Source organism: Lissotriton helveticus, chromosome 1_2 (genome assembly GCF_964261635.1).
Source record: "Lissotriton helveticus chromosome 1_2, aLisHel1.1, whole genome shotgun sequence".
Lineage (NCBI taxonomy): Eukaryota > Metazoa > Chordata > Amphibia > Caudata > Salamandridae > Lissotriton > Lissotriton helveticus.
The window spans coordinates 320561289-320581843 of NC_136058.1; the positions used below are offsets into that span (position 1 = coordinate 320561289).

Below are 20555 nucleotides of genomic sequence, written 5' to 3' on the forward strand. Positions count from 1 at the left end.
CAACCATACACACACACACAACCACACCCAACCACACACACAACCACACCCAATCACACACAAGCACACATACAACCACACACACAACCACACCCAACCACACACATACAACCACACACACACACACATTCAACCACATACACACACACAACCACACACACACACAGCCACACACATCTATCTATCGCCCTCTATCTATCTATCTATCTATGTATCTATGTATCTATGTATCTATCTATCTATCTATCTATCTATCTATCTATCGCCCTCACTCTATCTATCTATCTATCTATCTATCTATCGCCCTCACTCTATCTATCGCCCTCACTCTATCTATCTCCATCGCCCTCACTCTATCTGTCTATCGCCCTCACTCTATCTATCTATTGCCCTCACTCTATCTATCGCCCTCACTTTATCTTTCTATCGCCCTCACTCTATCTGTCTATCGCCCTCACTCTATCTATATTTCGCCCTCCCTCTAGCTATTTATCGCCCTCACTCTATCTATCTATCGCCCTCACTCTATCTGTCTATCGCCCTCACTCTATCTATCTTTCGCCCTCCCTCTAGCTATCTACCGCCCTCACTCTATCTATCTATCGTACCACCACAGCATCACTCAGGGGCACCACAGCATCACTCAGGGGCACCACAAGATCACTCTGCGCTACCACAGCATCACTGAACGCCACATCATCACTCAACATTATTCAGTCGCTCAGGGACACCCGATATATTGCATTAAATATGCCCCTGCTGTCAGCTGGCTCGTTGGTCTATGGGTATGATTCTCCCTTAGGGTGCGAGAGGTCCCGGGTTTTTCGGACGAGCCCTCTTTTCCTTGTATAAAGTCATATTTCAATAAATGGATACTTTGAAAAGTGGGAGTCACGAAACAAGTGACTTTGAAATAACCAGGGTTGGTTTTGCATTTGATTACAAACATACCCTAACGCACTCAAAGCAAGAAAGTGAGCCCTGCACCACCGAGCCAGGTGCAGAAACAGCTGGAGGAGGGGGCGGGGCAGCGACCCTCCCCCCCCCCCCCCCCCACACATCAGCAGCCAGGAGGGGTTTGTTTTATGTCACTCGCGTTGAAACTGAGAACAGGGGATAAAAACTTTTATTGAAACCAACCTCGGGGACAGAAAGGTGAGCCGTGGGGGTGCACACTGGACCCAGCAGCAGGGCTGAGACCCCATCCAGACACAAGGGGGTCTCTCTAAGAAGGGCCTTAGTTATATTTGTAAAGTTCGGGTTGTTTCTGTGCAGAGTGAAGTTAGAAGGACGTCTCTGCCCTCCTTCACTCTGATTGGTGCATCCCGAGATGCGGGAATTCTGTGGCACTTTAAATGTCCCGTGTATTTTCTTTGGCTCAATAATTCGAATGGACGCGTTTAAAGCGCCTTGGTTCTGATTGGCACATTCTGTGGCACAGTCACCTGGCGGGGGCATCTTTGGGTGCAGAAGTGTATTTCAAAGGCTTATTCTCTGGCACAGTCATTGTGATGTGTATTTTAGGGGTACAATAACGACCCCAGGCGCCCTTCGTAGTGATATCCTGTCGCTGTGGTTGTGATGGGCATATTCTGGGCACCAGGACCCTGCTCTGTGTATTCTGTGCCAGGCTCCGGGCACTGGGAAGAAAGAGGCGCAGGCACTCACCAGAGAGAGGGGCAGGGGGATAATGAGACCCGTGAACCCAGAAACTCTGTAGCGCTGAAGACCACCACTGGGGTCACTGGAATGAGAACAGTCACACCGATAGGACAGACGCGGCCGAAATAGCTCAGTTGGGAGAGCGTTAGACTGAAGATCTAAAGGTCCCTGGTTCGATCCCGGGTTTCGGCAGATGCCTTTTGTTGACTCAAACTTTACGCGTTTAGAAACTTGGGGAAGAAAAGGTTGAATTAACAACAATAACCTTTTTATTCTTCTGTCCTTCCTTCCTCCTCATTTTTATTATTTATACGTTTCTTGCAAAGATACATACTTCCGGTACCATCCCTCTGTTGTTTGTGGGTCTCACACCTCGTGCACAGGTGCACTATCCCACCGTGAGTGATGTCACTCACACACTGCAGGCACAATCACACACGGGGAGCTGATCACCCAGTGCCTCAGAGCAGAATCCACTGATTGTGTGTGAGCCTCACACCCTGGGCCCTATCACGCTCAATGACCGTGGACCCCATGTATTGTGACGTCCACAGAGTGGAACATATCCTCCAGCCGCGGCCGTGCAGGCAACAGCGGAGGGGCGGTGGGGCGGTGGGGCCGGTGGGGCCGGGTTGTGGAGAGGTTTCAACGGACGATGAAGAGGGAAAATTAATTATTTATTTAATATCCCTTCTGCATCGTCCTTCAAAATCCCCCCTTACTCGGCCACACCGCTGTTACCTGCACAGACTGCGGCTGATATCCTCACTCCCAGGAATAAAGGGACCTATTTACGAGCGGAGTTGCGTCACTCTTTGCACCACGCAACTTGGTGCAATAGCGATGCAAGTCCAAAATGAGTAGCCGATTTACAATATTTTGGAGTAGGGCGGTGCCACAAGCCTTCTAGGTGCGTTGCATTGCGTCAAAAGAAAAGAGAAGGAAGAAGCCGTTTCTACAAGCTACGGCACATTCCTGTCCTGTCTGCCGGTGCACAGGTGCACAAACTGCAGCCTAGTGCCAACGCATGCACCCTTACACCACCGTGTCTGTGTCATTGACATGATTGTTTATGTGCAGGAAGACCTTCCTGCACAAAAACAATCAAAGGAGGCGTATTCCGCCTTCTATGTGTTACAGCACTTGTGGAAAAAAGGAATAAATGAGGAGAAATGTAAACATTTCTCCTATTCTTTTCCTTTTTAGGTCTCGCCTATGCAGCTGCATAGGCAAAAGGACCTATACCTATCGCTTCGGCTTTTCAGCCAAACACGTGCACGCGTTCCATTGCCTTCAATGGCAACGCGTGCATGTCCGGCGATTTCCTTGCGGGAGCGCGCAACGCCATATGATGGCACCATATGGTTGCACGTTCCCGCAAGGGAATTGTGCAGGCCTCCTCCCCCTGCTGACTAAATACTGAGCCTAACCCATAAACATGCAGCACTGTGAAGTAACTGCGAAGAGACACGCGGCGCTATACGACTCTCTAAATATATTTTGAGTAAGTACACGTGAACAAAGCGCATCTCGCGACTGCTTGCTCCAGTGTTCACATGTCACGACCTGACAGACCATCAACAGGCCCGACAAAGACTTCTGAAAATAGGGCGCGAGATTGATGTGGTCCAAAAGTCATTATAGGATCAAGTAATCTGACACTTATGGTGGCTTCGCTGACACATCAAAGCTCAAGCTAAGCGCCTTTCAACACATATGTTAAAGCCAGCCAGTAATCCTTTTTAAAAGAAGTACACATGGTACATAAGCATAAACAAACAGATTTGCATAGTTTGGATATCTCATCTACTCTTGTATTTGCGAGTAGTTCACTATAAAAGATTTCCTCGGAACCTCAAGATGACTTCCTGTTTGCACCCTCCATTTTGGCAATAGGCATACATACCTTTAGCGGAGGGGTTCCCAAAAATAATACCCTAGAGCATTAAGGTGCATGGCTTCTGGTATTTTTCTTTTTTCTCGAACGAGTAAGACCAGAATGGTGAGATAAGATGAATTTGACTTGGATGGTAGCACTATTCTTCTTTAGTTAATATTTATAATAGTATATTAAATGAGCATAGAAGCGCACTTGCGGAACAGGAAACTGCGAGTTCTTGAAAGGGCGCTATTTAAAAAAAAATACACCACCACGGTCGTAAACCGCGAAACTGGCAAAAGTGTGTAAATTAATTGGGGCAGAAAAACGGTCGGGGGGGTCTGTGAAGGGAATGTTCCTGCAAATGCGCACAGTTAATGGGCGCTTCTCGCAGCCGTATGTCGTTGAATAAACGAAGTGGCTCCATTTCCTTGCTCCTTTCTCTGTTCCCGGACATCCTGCAGTTGGGAAAGCACATGCCACACCTGCCAATCAGAGGACATTGTTGTAGGAAGGTGGATACCTGACTATGGTTACCCCAGATTTTTTGGCCTTGTGTTTAGCTGGTTTTCGACTTAGTTGGCCTGGGATCCTGCTAATCAGGGCCCCAGGCTATCTGCTCTACCTGTAAAATGGACTCCATGTACCCTAGGTACATAACCAATTGGGATTGGATCACCTTATGAGCCCCTGTGCAGTGTACGATAGGTACCCAGGGCATAGGTGCATCCAAGGCCTACCAGGGGCTGCAGCATATCTTTTGCCACCCCTGGCTGGCCATCCAAACTGACACAACTGGCTGATCACTCAGCTGGGGCAAGGTTGTGTAATCACCCCTTGCTTAGATATAGTATACCTATGTCTAACCTTATAATCTGGACACATATACACCTATAAGTCACTCCTATGGCAGGCCTTAACAATCCTGGAGGCAGAGTGCTTGGTTTTAAGTGAGATGGTGCTCTAGCATGAGCTGAGCCTGTCTGCAGCTTTCGGAACCATGTCCTTATAGCTGTTCTAGGATATTGCCATACCATATACTCTTAATTTCATTATGAACCTCGCGGTTAAATGCTATCTTTGGTTTGGTTACATGTCGTGTAAGGTGTCATACGTTTTGGAATACTACCCCCTCGCCAATTCTGGTGACGGGGGTAGCATTCCACCCTTCTAGAGGGAGAAGACATGTTACTTCCATTAATCCCGGTTAAAGTTAACCAGAGCCTCAGCATCACAAAATGGATGCTGCTGCCATAGACACAAGTCTGGCCTCCTGCTGCTGAACGAAACTCCGGCAGGGGAAGCCTGGACAATAGGTTTCCTATCACAGGGAGGTGCTAGCACCACCCCAGACAGGAGATAGTGGATTGGGGCAGGGAGGGCTGAATTAAACTAGACACTGCCTGGGGCACACAAGGTGTCCCATGCATAGGCCAGTTCAAACCGGTGCTGGGGCACTCCAGCCCCAGCTCTGGCGCAAAACTGGACAAGGGGAAAGGGGTGTAACCACCCCCTTCCTGGGTCCCACCCAAAGAAGGGACCTAGCAGGTAATCCAGCCCCTTGATTTAGAATAAAGGTAGGAGCTGTGTCCTTAGACTTTAGATAATCCTGACTGAAACTCTGATATGAAACTCTGGACCCTTCGACATCCTACTCGACGTAGAAGACTGAAGAATCTCCCTTGTGGTCAAGGAGTGACCACCCTGTGCAAGCAGGCAACATCAATCGCTCAATGGTTTGCTTTATCATTGCTCCTGCCGGAGCTCGAATGACAGAACCTGACAAGACCCAGACTTCCAGACATCCAACATCTCGATCCACAGCCACAGCAAAGCTGAGACCCGTCAAGGCGACGAGAGACGTGGGACCGGCCATCTTGGAAAACCAGTGAAGGGCTTTCCGTGTAGCTTCTGAGGCACCCTCGAAGCTGTGCATTGGGGATTGAAAAGCCCCAGCCCCGAGCATCCTTTGCACCAAAGATCACCTCTCCACACTCACCGAGTGCTGCATGGAGCCCTTTTGCATTTTCCCGCTCGATGCATCTGTCTGGTCTCTTGCCCGTTGGCTAGTGGCCTCTGTGACGATGAACCTTTGATTTTCTAATGCTGGTCTGGTTGCTCCAGACTGGCCCTTGCTCCCCTGAAAAGGAGCAGCCCATCAGACCTTGCTGGTCTGATCCAGAAGCCATCTTTGATGCCTGCGTGGGTTGCATTTGCCAAGGCCTGTTGACTCCGAATCGAGATCCGACACCGCCGACAGCAAGAACCTTTGTGGGACAGTCCGTGTCCAGCACCTGGTTGTCGTCGACACCTCCTGATCCACGTGGCAGCGGAGACAAGCTTCACGACATCACCTGATCGCAACCCAACATCACCTGGTTCTTTCCTGGTTCCATCCTGGTCACGGGCTAGTGACCCAGACTCTGTCCCCTCTGCTTTCAGGTACTCTAAATCTTCGATCCACCCTTGGATCCAACCGGACTCTTCTCTCCTGGTCGCCTGCAGCATCTTTTCTCCAAGGCTCCATAGAACTCCACGACGAAACCCGACACACTTTGACACCTATGCACCCGCTTCCTGTGGGTGAGGTAAGACGAGTACTGCGGTGCTCCTGTAGAGATTTACAGTCCTAGTGTCATAGTTTTAAGTGGTTAAGTTCTAGTCCAGTCGGAAGACTTCCAAATCTGCAACTTTCTAACTTTACGCACCCATTGACTTCTATAGGTGCACGCTTGTGCATTTAAACACTGCACCCGCATCCTGTGGGCCTCCTGCTCCCTAACTGCTGTTAGTACAGTGTAGCCCCAGCGATTCCCAAGGCCCTAGGCCTTACCATTGTTCGTGACGTGGTTCTTATTCCACTATTTTAGTATATGGTTTTAAGGGCCACCAGGGCCTATCCATATTTGTGCAACTTTTGTATGTTATATTAAGGTATTTGTTATAGGCTTGTGCTCCTCAGCTCATAAAGAGTTAAGGGGATTAATTTAGAAATAAATACATATATATTTTGAATATATAATCTGTGTGTTGTCATTTCATTTGGTATTAAAAGGTTTGCATATGGTAAAACAGCTGGCTTCACATGCCCTCTTGAGTTTAGCCTAAGACTGCTTTTGTCCATGCTACCACTAGGATAGCTGGTCTATAAGGTTGACTTTACAACCATCACCATAAGGGTTGTTTGGACTGGTGCAAGGTGCTCACTAGAATAGTGAACATCATATACCAGGCGAACTTCTCACAATTGTGTTGCCCTACTGTCTGTCACTCAGAGCAAGTGCAGCCCCAGTGACAGCAATGCAAATACCTGTAGCTAGATGTTATATTATATTGGGGAGGACATCTGTCTGGAGGGCAGGATGTTGGGAGAATTAAATTATGCATCTGTGAAAACTCGGGGGCTAAGCATTTCTTTGCAACATGTGAAATTGCCCAACTTTAAGGACGTATGGTTTTATTTCACTCCAACCCCAGTTCAAAACAGAACATCATTAGTGTCATGCACAATATATTAAGAACATATTTCAGGTATCTTTAGGAAAAAAGATTAATTACTACGTCATTAGGTGTGATCCCTGAGGAAACTGTTTATTCTAGAATAAACTATGTACTGGATCCGCGAAACCCCACAAATTCTGTTTGTGACATTGTGGGTGGCGTACCCTTGCTACATATGCCATGACTAATTGTTTCTGAGTTATAAATTCTTTTTGGGATCATGTGGTACATGTGCATCCCTCCCTCTCTTCAGATGATATGCCATAGAAGTAGCCAGAGAAATACATGTCTCTTTGCCGGGGCCGGTTTTCGGCCGATTTTGGTACAGGGCTGATTTTGCAGCTATGCTGCAAAAAACAAAACCGGCCCCCACCCATGCTTCGCACCGGGGATTGCCCGGTGCCCGCTATGGCCAATCCGGCCCTGCTCCCCACTTTTAACAACCTGGCTGCCGCTGAGTGAGTGAGGAACAGGAAGCATACGATCCTGACCCTTGAAGGATGCAGGGACATCTTAAGGATTTTGGCAGGGGCCCTGTACAGAACAGCTTTTATGATCCAATTTCAGCTCTTTCATGCCCTCTTTGTACAGGTCACTGACAGTGCACAGGTGCACTCATCCAAATCTGAAAGTGTTTGCATCTAATATTCAGGGATAATTAGTTTTCAATTTTGTAACACAGCAGCAGATCACTAATATCACAGCAAATAATCACTGTGACACCCTCCCACTTTTCATATGCGAGATCCTATTTAATGTAAAATAAACTTTTTTATGGATGTTGCTTGAAACATAAACACAACATTTCTCTGCAAAATGTCTGTAATAGATTCCCAAACACCACTCACAATAAAAATAAATTAAAGGGAAACAGTATTTAAAACTCTCTGTTTGAGAAATATTCAAGGTAATCAGGGCAAGATTCTTTGAAGAACAAGCCTTGGCATAGCCAATAGGTCTCGCTTTTGGGACCTTATAAGTATTTAGTTATGCTGCGCAATATCCTTGGTGCAACAACAACTGTTGCATGGCTAAACACTTATAAGGTCCCAAAGGCGAGACCTATTGGCTATGCCAATGCTTGTCTTTTTTCCATGCTGCATCTGCTTTGGGAATGCATTAGTTTTAGTACTGCCCCAGATTTATGCTATGCTATAAATCCATGTTTATACCAAAAGGGGTGACCCTGTGTCCCTCAGAACCTGGGTATGTGTGATTAAAGACAAAAGTGGTTCCGTCGGGTGAATCAATTGCTTTTACACGAAGGCTAAGGTTAGCTCATCACAAAGAATAACACATTTAAAGAAAAACCAAATTTTAAGAGAAAACAAATTGTTTAAAAGGAAAACGAATTATAAGAGAAAACCTCTCTGACAACAAAATAAAATTCAAAGTATTTTTATGAAGAACAAAGTCACATTAAAACACCGGAATTACTTCATTCAGTCGTGGCTGGAATAGCTCGCGGGTGGTGACGCGGATGCGGTGGACGGCTGGGGTGGCAGTGGTGCAGAGGCGGGAGAGTAGGGGGTATTGGAAATAAAAAACGTTAAAAATGTACCTTGAGGCCGGGTCTGCATCTTCTCTCCTCCTGCTCTCCTGTCTCCGACAGGAACAGCAAGCAGGCAGCCAGGCTCTCTTCCCAAGGCCAATCACAACACTGCAATGCAGCGTTGTGATTGGCCACAGTGCTGTGACGTGGCGCTCAGCCAGGGGATGGAGGGGTGGGCATGTTCTCCATGCAGGCTGTAATGCAGTCTGCATTGAGAATAGTGAAGTGCGCATGAAAGGTTTGGGCCACCCGAGAGGGCCAACCAAACAGTCATTGCGCACCTAGGAGTGGGAAAACCACTCCTCCCCTGCCCTGCTTGGAGAGCAGAGCAGCCCCGCCCACCCGGCTGCCGCAAATTAGCAGGACCCGAAACACAAAATGACAATAACTTTAAGTTATTGTCATTTTATGTTTCTCACTGCTTAAAATCAGTGGGGCGACGCTCCTCCGCCATAGCGGACGAGGAGCCGCCCCTGTGTGAATCTGGGGCTGTGTAAAAAACCATGGGTGTTGCTTTGGAATATATGGCAGAAACCATAGAGAATGTGTGAGGTTTCAGTGAGTATTTTTCATCTGCGCATCACCAAGTAAACGGTCTCTATTGTATTTAATCTTTCTTTTACTCACACTTAGGAATTACGTAAAAATGGGCTTTATTTTTTGTTTCCTAACTGGTGGTGAATTTTTAATATTTGTACAGTTCAATAATATCTGTTTGAATTTTATTTTGTGTTAGAAAAAAACAGGCTCTCTGTATGCTTGCAAGACTGTCCCATAGTGCACTCTACCAAATCCTCTCAATTTGCATCAAGAGAAAGGAAAGTAACCATGATCTCCAAATTAAAATATTAAGCTACAGTTTGTCAGAAAATATACCCCTGTCTTTAATGAACAGCAAATGTGACACAAAACACAACTTTTAAGGCATCTTTATTGCGCACTCACCTTCTGAATTCAGGCATGGCTATTTTGGGGGACTGCAGCACCTTCCACTACTTCCAGCGCCTATGTAAGCATTATAAATCAAAAGAATAAAAGTAGAAAAAATAATAATAATAATTAAACTTAGCAGCGGGTTGCCATATTGCAATAGCATTGTACATAGGGTACCGTTATTTAAATTTCCATCATGAACAACATGTTTAGAAGCATTGGTGGCCATTTTGGGATAGTAAAGCCACTGATGTCATCCCACCTCTTGTGGCAGTGGGTGCGACGGCTGTTAATTATCCGCAGGGCTCGTACCTTTGCAGCAGTGGCCCTCCACACGGCCTTACGCTGGTGTACCTTGAGCTGCAGGTATGGGAGAAAAGTAGGGTAAATGACCAGTTACACAGTGGCATGTACCAACATCTATCAGAACAGTAGCAATACACAGACTCAGGACCAATTGTAATCCCCCTACATCCCAAACTGGGGGGGGACCTCACAAGGGCACTCTGCATGGCCCAAATAGATATTATTGCATGCATACATGAGGGCGTAGAGGCTACATGCTAATCACACACACAATTCTTGCCGCCACTTCCCGCCGCACCCTAGGCCACGCCCCTTTTTGAGGCCACGCCCCCGGACTACAAAAGATGTGAAAGCCCAGCGTCTTGTTAGAAGATCACATCTCCTGAGGCGGAAGCCGGGAGCTCTAGGCAACGAGCACTTGTTATTTTTAACTATTGTGAGTCACGAATTGTAATACTTTGCTTTTTAAAACAAACTGAGAATCCGAGTGAATGTGTGTGTGTTGATTTAAAAACCTCACCGTCCACATCTCCGGCCTCTTGGCCTCAGCTTCGCAGAGGTTCTTTGCGCTGCCGAAGACACTCAGTTGAAACAATTCTTGCCGCCTCTTCCCGCCGCACCCTAGGCCACGCCCCTCTCCCCCGTCACCTTCTCTCCATAAATCATGTGTGTCTTTCGGACGCGCAGCGGGCGAGCACAGCGGGCGAGCACAGCGGGCGCGACGATTGCGCGCCGAAGGCGCGCCTAAGGCAAGCCCGTCTGCGCCCATCATCGCCAAGACATCGCCTCTCGCCTATCCCCCTGGCCAATCTCCACGAGAAACCCGTCACTATGATAGGAAATCTCTAGTCGCTCTGAACCCCGGACAGAACTGCGAGGAGATATCAGGAACCCTCGGACAGACATGCCTCCAATATAAGTCCTGCCATTTCTCTACACCCAGCCCCAGCCCACTTAGGCACCTCTTAGGCACGCACAATCTAAACCCCCTTACCATCCTCCAACTTAATGTCAGGTCTCTCGTTAAACACCACCTAGAAGTAAATACTCTCCTACTTGAAGAGAACCCTGACATCCTCTTTCTATGCAAAACCTGGCTCCGTGACGATATGACTAGTATACCGAACCTCACACTACCAGATAGCTACTTAATGAAATCGCTAAATAAAGACGCCATAGGAGGCGGCATCGCTGTAATCTACAGAAAACACTTCACCTGCTCCTTTACTAAAGATACTAAAATTATCTCGAGCTGTGAGAGTGCTCGATTTAATATCACAACGGGGCCCCATTTCTCCCTATCTGGACTATACATCTACAGGCCCCCCGGTCTGGCTTCTAAATTTATTGAAGCTCTCCTTGAAGTGGCAAGCTCCTTAGTGGTGAGCTCGGCCAACTTCACCATATTAGGAGACCTTAATCTCCATTTCGATCTAACTCAAGATCCCACAATTAAAAACCTCTTGGGGGACTTAGCACCCCTACAACTCTACCCTTTGATCCAGGCCGCCACCCACTCAGCCGGGCATACACTAGACCCCATCTTCACTAACATCTTGGAGACTACGGCCGAAGCTCCCAAACCAATGGGATGGACAGACCACTACCTTATCAAACTCAGCATACTGATCACAGAAACATTCAAGAAAGCCGAACCCACTCGACACCTTAAAAAATCATGGCACAAACTCTCTACCAGTGACCTACAATCCGCTCTTGTAGAATTCCGGCATAAGGCACACATGGATATCAACACTACATATGCTGCCTTCCATGACTGGATCACAAAGGGACTAGATGCCCTTATCCCTCTCAAATGGTCCAAGGGACGTAGTTCCCCTTCCAACCCATGGTATAACGACTCCTTAAAATCCATGCGGACGGAATGCAATAAAGCCGAAAGAGTCTGGAGAAGAGAATACAATGATAGGGATAAAACTATCTACCTGTCTAAACAAAAAATCTACCACAAAGCTATCCGCTCCGCACGTGCCACCTTCTACGCAGACAAAATTAACTCTAGCCCTAACCCCGCTAAAGTTATTTTTAAACTGTTAGAAGAACTGCAGAGCAGTAGACCTTCCTCCTCCAGCATCACCTCCGCTCAACAATGTGAAGACCTTGCTACTTTTTCTGTTGAGAAGGTGCACAAAATCTACAAATCATTTCCTCAGATCGCCTCTGTTCCACTCAACCCCCCTAACTCCATCAGTAACGGCACCATCTTGATGTCCATACCCGAAATCTCACAGGAAGATCTTGCGAAACTTTTTTAAAAAGTAAAATCTGATTCTCCTGCAGACCCGATGAGACCGGCCCAATTTGTCGAATCCCTAGAATTTTTCCTGCCTTCCTTGGCTTTCCATACTAAATCTCTCCTTCTCCTCGGCCAATGTCCCGACTGCGTGGAAACAGGCTTGGGTCTCTCCCATAATCAAAAAGCCGACCCTGGACCCCTCCAAGTTAGAGAATTTTAGACCGATCTCACTGCTCCCATGGATATCTAAACTTGCAGAGGCCCACGAAAACATCATCTTATCCCAGCACATGTGTCATAATAACATCCTAGACCCATCCCAAAACGGATTCAGGCCAGGACATAGCACCGAGTCCGCCCTCTTGGCCACATCGGAACATCTACGGACGATACCGGACGCCGGTCAAAGTGCTGCGCTGATTCTGTTAGACCTCAGTGCAGCCTTTGACACGGTCTCCCATAACATTCTTCTAGATCGTCTGGCCAATGTAGGAATCTCAGGTCTTGCCCTGGAATGGTTCCGCTCCTTCTTGAAAGACAGATCATTTAGGGTGTCTGCTCCTCCTTTTCTTTCCCAGCCCCACCCCATCGGACAGGGTGTCCCTCAGGGCTCTGCTCTTAGCCCATCTCTCTTTAACCTATATGTTCAACCACTCGCTGCAGTGGCTAAAGCATGGGACCTCTCGCTAGTGTCTTACGCAGACAACACGCAACTAGCCATCACTCTCACTGAAGGCCCCTCCACCACGGCCTCAAGATTTAGAGATGGTCTGGCTGCTGTAGCCCAGTGGATGACGGACAACTGCCTACAGCTTAACGCAGGAAAGACGGAGGTGCTGCTCCTCGGTAAGAACACCAATTACTGGAACGAGCACTGGTGGCCCGCTAAGCACTATCCCACCTCCTAAATCCCTGGTCAAAAACCTTGGTGTCTGGTTGGACTCCGCACTTAGCTTCCAGACCCACACAAAAAAAGTGGCAGCTACCTGTGTGGGCCTGCTAAGGAGCCTCAATCCTATACTTGGATTCTTCGACCCCAAGATTCGCCAGCTGATTGTCCAAGCCACAATCCTCTCCCGCTTGGACTACGCCAATGTACTGCTGCTGGGCGCAAACAAAGCGGAAATTGCACGACTGCAACGAGTGCAGAACACTGCGGCAAGAGCCTTAGTTGGTCTCCCCCGCAGATGCTCAGCCAGAGCCACTATTCGAAAACTGCACTGGCTACCCATCAAATCACGCATCCAGTTCAAAACACTCATTATGATCTTTAAAATACTTTAAACTGGACGCCCAGAACTACTTCGCCCACTCCTAACAACCTTCGCTTATTAGGTCAACACCTACTGACTGTCCCCCGGACGAAGCTTGCCCGCACTGGCGGACGCTCCTTTAAGGTGCTGGGAGCCAAACTATGGAACACCCTTCCTCTGCACATCCGCTCACTTGAGAACCTGACTGCCTTCTGTAAAGCCGTCAAAACCCATTTGTTCCCCTCTCCCTAGTCCCCCTGGCTCTCTCCCCCCTTCCCTCAGGAGCTGACACGGTCTTCTTAGCGCCGGGACGCCTCTTTGCTGGGGTAGCTGTCGCGCTCTACCAAATGCTAACATAACATAACATAGCATGCAGGATGACTGCACTGAACCCCCTCAGTGGGTCCCAGACATCACCAGTCCCATGCAGGAGCGCAATCCCTGTGCAGTTCCTGTGACCAGGAGCTTATTTCTCCTCGTCTGCTGCTCTGATCGGTCTCTCAACTTTTATACACACAAGAGGCATGTGAACTCGCATAGAAGCCCGCCCGTTTGGCCCCACCCCACACACTAGCAGTGTGCACCGTATTCCCGCCATTTGCCCACTATGATGGACAGCTCACTCAAGAGACCCCTGCGCCCTTTGGCACGATGGCATAGTAACACACACATGGTCACTGGAGACAACTCGTCTGGCACTTTACGCAGCTGTACTGTAGGGAAAGCACTATACATTTACCCAACGAGGTAGCACTTACTGGATTAGCCAGTAGAAAGTACTCCAGTAATAGGTTATGCAAATTGCAAAAAAATCCGCGAGTTCGCAAGAAAATCTGCGAACTAGCGGATGTTTTTGCTATTTCGCGGACTGCAGATCTACAAAATTCTCCCATACTTAGTGTGGGAGAGGGTGCATGGTGGGAGTCGTGGTGCAGGCCTCCCCCCCCCCCGCCCCAAACAGCCAGTATAGGGAAAATGGCTACCTACCTGTTAGGTGAGGGTGAACAGTGCAATGGCTGACACATGCTTCTGGGTGGGGGAGGCCTCTATACTGCTCAGGTGTGGTACGGGGGCATGGTGGGAGTGGTAGTGCAGGCATCCATCCCACAAACAGGCCTCCCAGTGAAGATGGCTGCCTACCTGTTAGGTGAGGGTGAACAGTGCAATGGCTGACACATGCTCCTGGGTGGGGGAGGCCTCCATGCTGCTCAGGTGTGGGACAGGGTGCATGGTGGGAGTCGTGGTGCAGGCCTCCCCCCTCAAACAGCCAGTACAGGGAAGATGGCAACTTACCTGTTAGGTGAGGGTGAACAGTGCAATGGCTGACACATGCTTCTGGGTGGGGGAGCCCTCTATCATGCTGGAGTGTGGGACAGGGGTCATAGTGGGAGTCGTGGTACAGGCCTTCTACCCCCAAACAATACTCCAATACAAGATGGCTACCTAACTGTTAGGTGAGGGTGAACAGTGCAATGGCTGACACATGCTTCTGGGTGGGGGAGGCCTCTATCCTGCTCAGGTGTGGGACAGGGTGCATGGTGGGAGTCGTGGTGCATCCCCCCCCCCCAAACAGCCAGTACAGGGAAGATGGCTAGCTACCTGTTTGGTGAGGGTGAACAATGCAATGGTGTTTGGGTTGTGCAAGGAAGTACTTATCAGGGTGTTGGTTGCCATTTATTTGTATTTACCAGCCTCCGTTCCCCAGGATACACCTGTGAGACTCTCAGGATGAAGTATGGCAAGCACCTTCTCCTCCCATGGTGTGAATGTTTTCTGTGGGATGGGAGGGCCACTGCCAGTCCGGTTCACCAGCTCCCAGTTCTTGCTCCTCTTCTCCTTGACAATCCTCTTGAGAGCATGCCACCGCTTCATGATCTCCTTCTTGGATCCCGGGGTGGTCCCTACTGCATTGACTCTTTGGACTATCCTTTCCCACATTTGTGTCCTTGTGGCTAATGGTGTCTGTTGGACCAAGCTACCAAACAGTTGTGGTTCCACTCTCACTATCTCATTGACCATGACTGTCAACTCACCCTCTGTGAATTTTGGCATTTTCTGTGCTGCCGTGGTGCGTGGTGTTTGCAGTGTTTGTGGGTGCAGGGGTGTGTGTGGTGGGTGTGGTGTTGATGTGTGAGGTATGTTGTGTGCTGAGGAATTGTTGGGGCTGGTGTGATGGTGGTAGTGGTGGTGGTGTGTGTGCTGTGTTGTTTTGCCTCTCCAGTCAGATGTGGTGTATGCCATTCTCTTCTGGAGTGTTGCAAAGCATTGTGGTCAGTAAATATGCTAACTAGGTATGTTAATATGTTTAGGGGAGTCATCTGTGTGAGTGTGTCCAAATGGGCTTTTGCTGTGAGGTGTGTTGTGGGTGTTGTCCTGAGAATTGTAAAGAATTGTTTTGCATTTGTTTTATCATTGGTAGGTGTTTTGTGTGTTTGTGGGGCTTGGCTACTTTGATTTGTGCTCAGTTAGGCATCGTTGCAGGGTTTTGGCTTCATCCTCCATGTTTTTCATGTACCGTCCGCTGTGGTGGCTATGCTGCAGCTGTTCCGCTGTCTCTTCCATTCACTCCTGTGTGCGACCGTGGCAGTCAGAAACAGCGGTTCGTACCGCGGGACCATCGGGGAAATCCTAATTTCCTGTGCGGTGTCTCTGCTTTGCTTGCGGTGGGGTGTAGCTTTTCCACTGCTTTTCCGACCGCCGCGATCGGTTTTTGGACGTCACCGCCCACGTCGGGCAGTTTTTGTTAGCCCGCTACCGTCGCGGTCGGTCTTTTTTGGTGGTTGATCCTAATTTGACCGCCGGTTTATCCGCGGTCCCGGCGGATGGTTGTTTTCCGCCTCCATGGGGGTCGGGGTGATTTTCCGCCCGCTATCCTAATTGGGCCCTATGTGTTTTTTCGCGGCTTTGTTCCAGGGACTTTTCGCATGTTAGGCGAACGTGATAACCACTACATTACGGAAACCCTTGCGTAGAAGCTTTGGTAGCTTCTTCTCTGATGAGTGTTCATCACCCATAGGAGCTTGGTGTACGCAGTACATTGAATGCTGTCCCGACTGGCGGTCTTTCACTGAAGGCATAGCACTCAGGGCTTCACAAATAGAAGGTCACACACTGAATGAATATAAATTAATGCTGGAAAACTATCACGTCTCGCACAGAGCAGACATCACTGATTGCTGCACGGGTAAGTGATCACTGTTCACATCTCATAGGCCTCTCACTGAACTCTCAGCAGGACAGATAAGAGGTCTCTCTTCACAGGTAACAAGCATCTCGGCGACTGCAGATCACTAACCAGTGTCTGCACGGCTTTGATGTCGCCGCTCTGCACCCTGCAAGTAGATTCTGTATAAGCCATTTGTGACTTGGGAACTGGAATATGCCAGAAATCAAGGATTCCTGCTCTGCTTGAGAACATTGCAATCCTTTACTACGAAGTCCGACACTAGACACATCAAACTTTACAGCTGTAACATGTAGACACATCAAACATTGCAGCTGTAACATGTAGACACATCAAACTTTGCAGCTGTAACATGTAGACACATCAAACTTTACAGCTTTAACATGTAGACACATCAAACTTTGCAGCTTTAACATGTGGAGGCATCAGACTTTACAGCTGTAACATGTAGACACAACAAACTTTATAGCTGTAACACGTAGGCACATAAAATTTTACAGCTGTAGAATTGTCGACACATCAGACTTTTCAGTTGTAACATGTAGACACATCAAATGTTTCAGCTGAAACACTTAGATACATCAAACTTTGCAGCTGTAACATGTAGACGCATCAGACTTTACAGCTGTAACATGTAGACACATCAAGCTTTACAGCCGTAACACCTAGACACATCAAACTTTACAGTTGCAACATTGTAGACACATTAGACTTTACAGCTGTAACATGTAGACACATCAAACTTTACAGCTGGAACATGTAGGTACATCAAACATTACAGCTGGAAAATGTAGATACATTAAACTTTACAGCTGGAACACATAGACACATCAAACTTTACAGACGTAACATGCAGACACATCAAACTTTACAGCTGTAACGCTCATTTCCTTACTTACACATCTCTCCTTGTGCCAGTGCCTTACACTCCTAGACATTCTCCACAAGTGTCGTTCTTCGATGCCCACTGTAGCCACAGGGTTCTGTTTTCACACTTGCACTTCTGGGACATCCCAGCTGCGTTTCTAGCAACACGTTGTTGGCTGTAAGTGCGAGTTTATGTTTGGCTGTTTGCACCACAGCCCCTCGATCCTGTAATCTATTTGAGGGTGTGCACGGCTGTTCGCACCACTACCAGTAGCGCCTGTAATGTCTGTTAGTGTGTGCACAGCTGCTTGTAGCACTGCCTGTAGAGCCTTTGATGTCTGTGAGTGTGCCAGACTGGGAACCCAAAGCAGCTCTGGCATTTATTTTAGACTAGCTCCCCTCCCCCAAGTTGTGGGATGCTAAAAGTATAAAGCACTGCTGCTTTTGCTACTGGGGGCCGATATTGCAGCACCACTGCAAAACTGGTCCCCAGTAACCACCCGGTCCCCACCATTGCAAAACAGGCCTCCACCCTTCCCGCCTCTGGGAAAACACCTGATGCCTGCTACGGCCAGTCCAGCCCTGCCTGTGTACCACTGTCTGTAGAGCCTGTGATGTCTGTGAATGTGTGGCAGTTCTAGGACCTTTGGGGCCCTGGGCAGAAAGAGAATGTGTGAGGCCCCCTCTAATTTTCATACAACAAATCACAGGACATGACATCACATGATGTGCCATTAATTGACTATTGTTGAGCGACTATGCAAGAAGCCACTTTCTTGTTGTGAATATCAGTGAAACAATAAAAACATAAATATTAATACTAAAAATAGAAGTACATACATTTTTAAATTTCAATTGAGTGGAAATCATTATATTAGTCACATTGGATGGAAAGGTTTGGTCTAGGTCTCTCCAAAAGTTATAAGTTTAAATAAATGTTAAAAACTTGTTTCCAGACTAGTGCATTAGATGACTATGAGTATGTATTTATAAACTGAAGATGTAGACAAAAGGCTCTGAAGTGCTGTGCAGGGTTAGTCTTAGAGTTTTCTTCCCCCAAACCTTTTGCTTACTTATATCCACTTTTTGCTGGATTTTTGCTTTTGATGGCCTTAGGACTCTGCACACTTTACCACTGCCAACTAGTGCTAAAGTGCTCGTGCTAACTCCCCTAAACATATTAACATACCTAATTAGCATATTTAATAACTTATAAATCCCTTTTAGAGTGGTATACCATATACCCAGGTCCTGTAAATTAAATGCTACCAGTGACCTGCAGCACTTATGGCGCTGTCCAATCAGGTAGCACAATAAAGCCCTCCCAGGCCTGCCATTGCAGCCTGCATGCAGTGTCACACTGCCGTTTCGACTTGCCATTTGAAATGCTTGCCAAGCTTTAGGGCCCGATTCACAGAACTAACTTAAGACAAAATCCTAAACTTACTACCATTTCGTATTTACAGAAGGCACTTACTCATTTTGGTATTCACAGAAGACACTTACTCATTTCGGTATTCACAGAAGTTAGGAGTCCTAACTTTAGGACTACTAAATGCCTTCTGTGAATACCGAAAGTCTTAAAATTAGGATTTTTCTCAGTATAGTATTAGTAAAGTTGAGAAAAATACTAATTTTAAGACTTTCGGTATTCACAGAAGGCATTTAGGAGTCCTAGTCCGAAAGTTAGGAGTCCTAACTTTACTACTACTAAATTGAGAAAAATCCTAATTTTAAGACTTTCAGTTTTCACAGAAGGCATTTAGGAATCCTAAAGTTAGGAGTCCTAACTTTACTACTACTAAATTGAGAAAAATCCTAACTTTAAGACTTTCGGTATTCACAGAAGTCATTTAGGAGTCCTAAAGTTAGGACTCCTAACTTCTGTGAATACCGAAATGAGTAAGTGCCTTCTGTGAATACCAAAATGAGTAAGTGCCTTCTATGAATACCAAAATGGTAGTAAGTTTAGAATTTTGTCTTAAGTTCGTTCTGTGAATCGGGCCTTCAAATTCCCTTTTTACTACAGTTAAGCCACCCCTAAAGTACGCCCTAGGTAGCCAATAGGGAAGGGTGCTGTGTAATTAAAAGGTTGGACATACACTTTTACATGTCATGGTAGTGAATAACACCCAAATTGTACTACTGCAAGTCCTACCCTTCCCATAGAATAACATTTAGGATTCTTATTATATTTAATAAGCTGTAATTCCTAATTGAGAAGAGGTGTATATGTCATGTTTTGTACTTAGAAATTGTAATGATAAACCATTTCTGGAGCTGGAATCAATTTAAATAAAATGTTTATCATCTCTGTCTTACTCAAACAGGGTCGATCCCTGTTTGGTGGTGTTGGTGTTACTCCGTGACAGACCTTTGCCAACAAAAATCGTAATCACAAATCTATTTCTAAATTCAGTCAATAATGAGAGTTTTAATTAGTTTTAAGGGTTTTATTTCCATTAAGAGGTCCGTAAAATTTCTTTATACAGTTAGTTCAATATATATGTCAAATAACAGAGCATGTATCAACAATGCATTAAGTGCGTTCCATAAAGGAAAGAATCCTTATTCTAGGAATGGAACGAAAAAGTGCCAGCAACAACCCATAAAGAGTTCAAGTTCGAGAGGAAAGAGTGAGCTAGAGTGTGAAGCTCAGATCCAATCAATGGACATCAGGAGAACTTCCTAAAAAGAGAGATTTATTAAACTCGGTAGAGTCTCAGCAAACAAGGCAAAATAATCATGCAGTTGCAGTAGCAAACTGCAATCAGCAATAGGTTTGACAAAGGATGGCAAATCAGCATTCAGCATTATGCCATTGGCATTCAGCTTCAGAATGGTATAAAGGTTTGTGGAAAAGCATATGGGGTACGCAGGAACCTATTCTCGGAGCACACGCTAATATAAAGAGTTGAAAAGAAATGTTGCAGTCCATGTTGCATCTTCTTCTCCTCTTGCCAATCATCTTCGATATTTTTCTGAGAACAGACTCTCCTTGTCCTTTCCCACAACCTCCAAAATGAACTCCACAAGTTATTGTGAAAGACGAAATACAATTTAAATTGTGTCTACATATGAGGCCTTTCGATTTCAGACCTCCTTTCCCGTGAGCATGACTACAATTCTAACCTTGGAATAAAGCATTTTGTATGTTAGCT

At 46.8% G+C, this 20555-nt stretch overlaps 1 non-coding gene across 1 annotated transcript; it reads left to right on the plus strand.

Annotated features, from left to right (window-relative positions):
* The first annotated feature begins 1781 nt into the window (after positions 1-1781).
* On the plus strand, positions 1782-1854 carry TRNAF-GAA (transfer RNA phenylalanine (anticodon GAA)). Its single transcript has one exon. It is a non-coding gene; the product is annotated as a tRNA-Phe (tRNA).
* The last annotated feature ends 18701 nt before the right edge of the window (positions 1855-20555 follow it).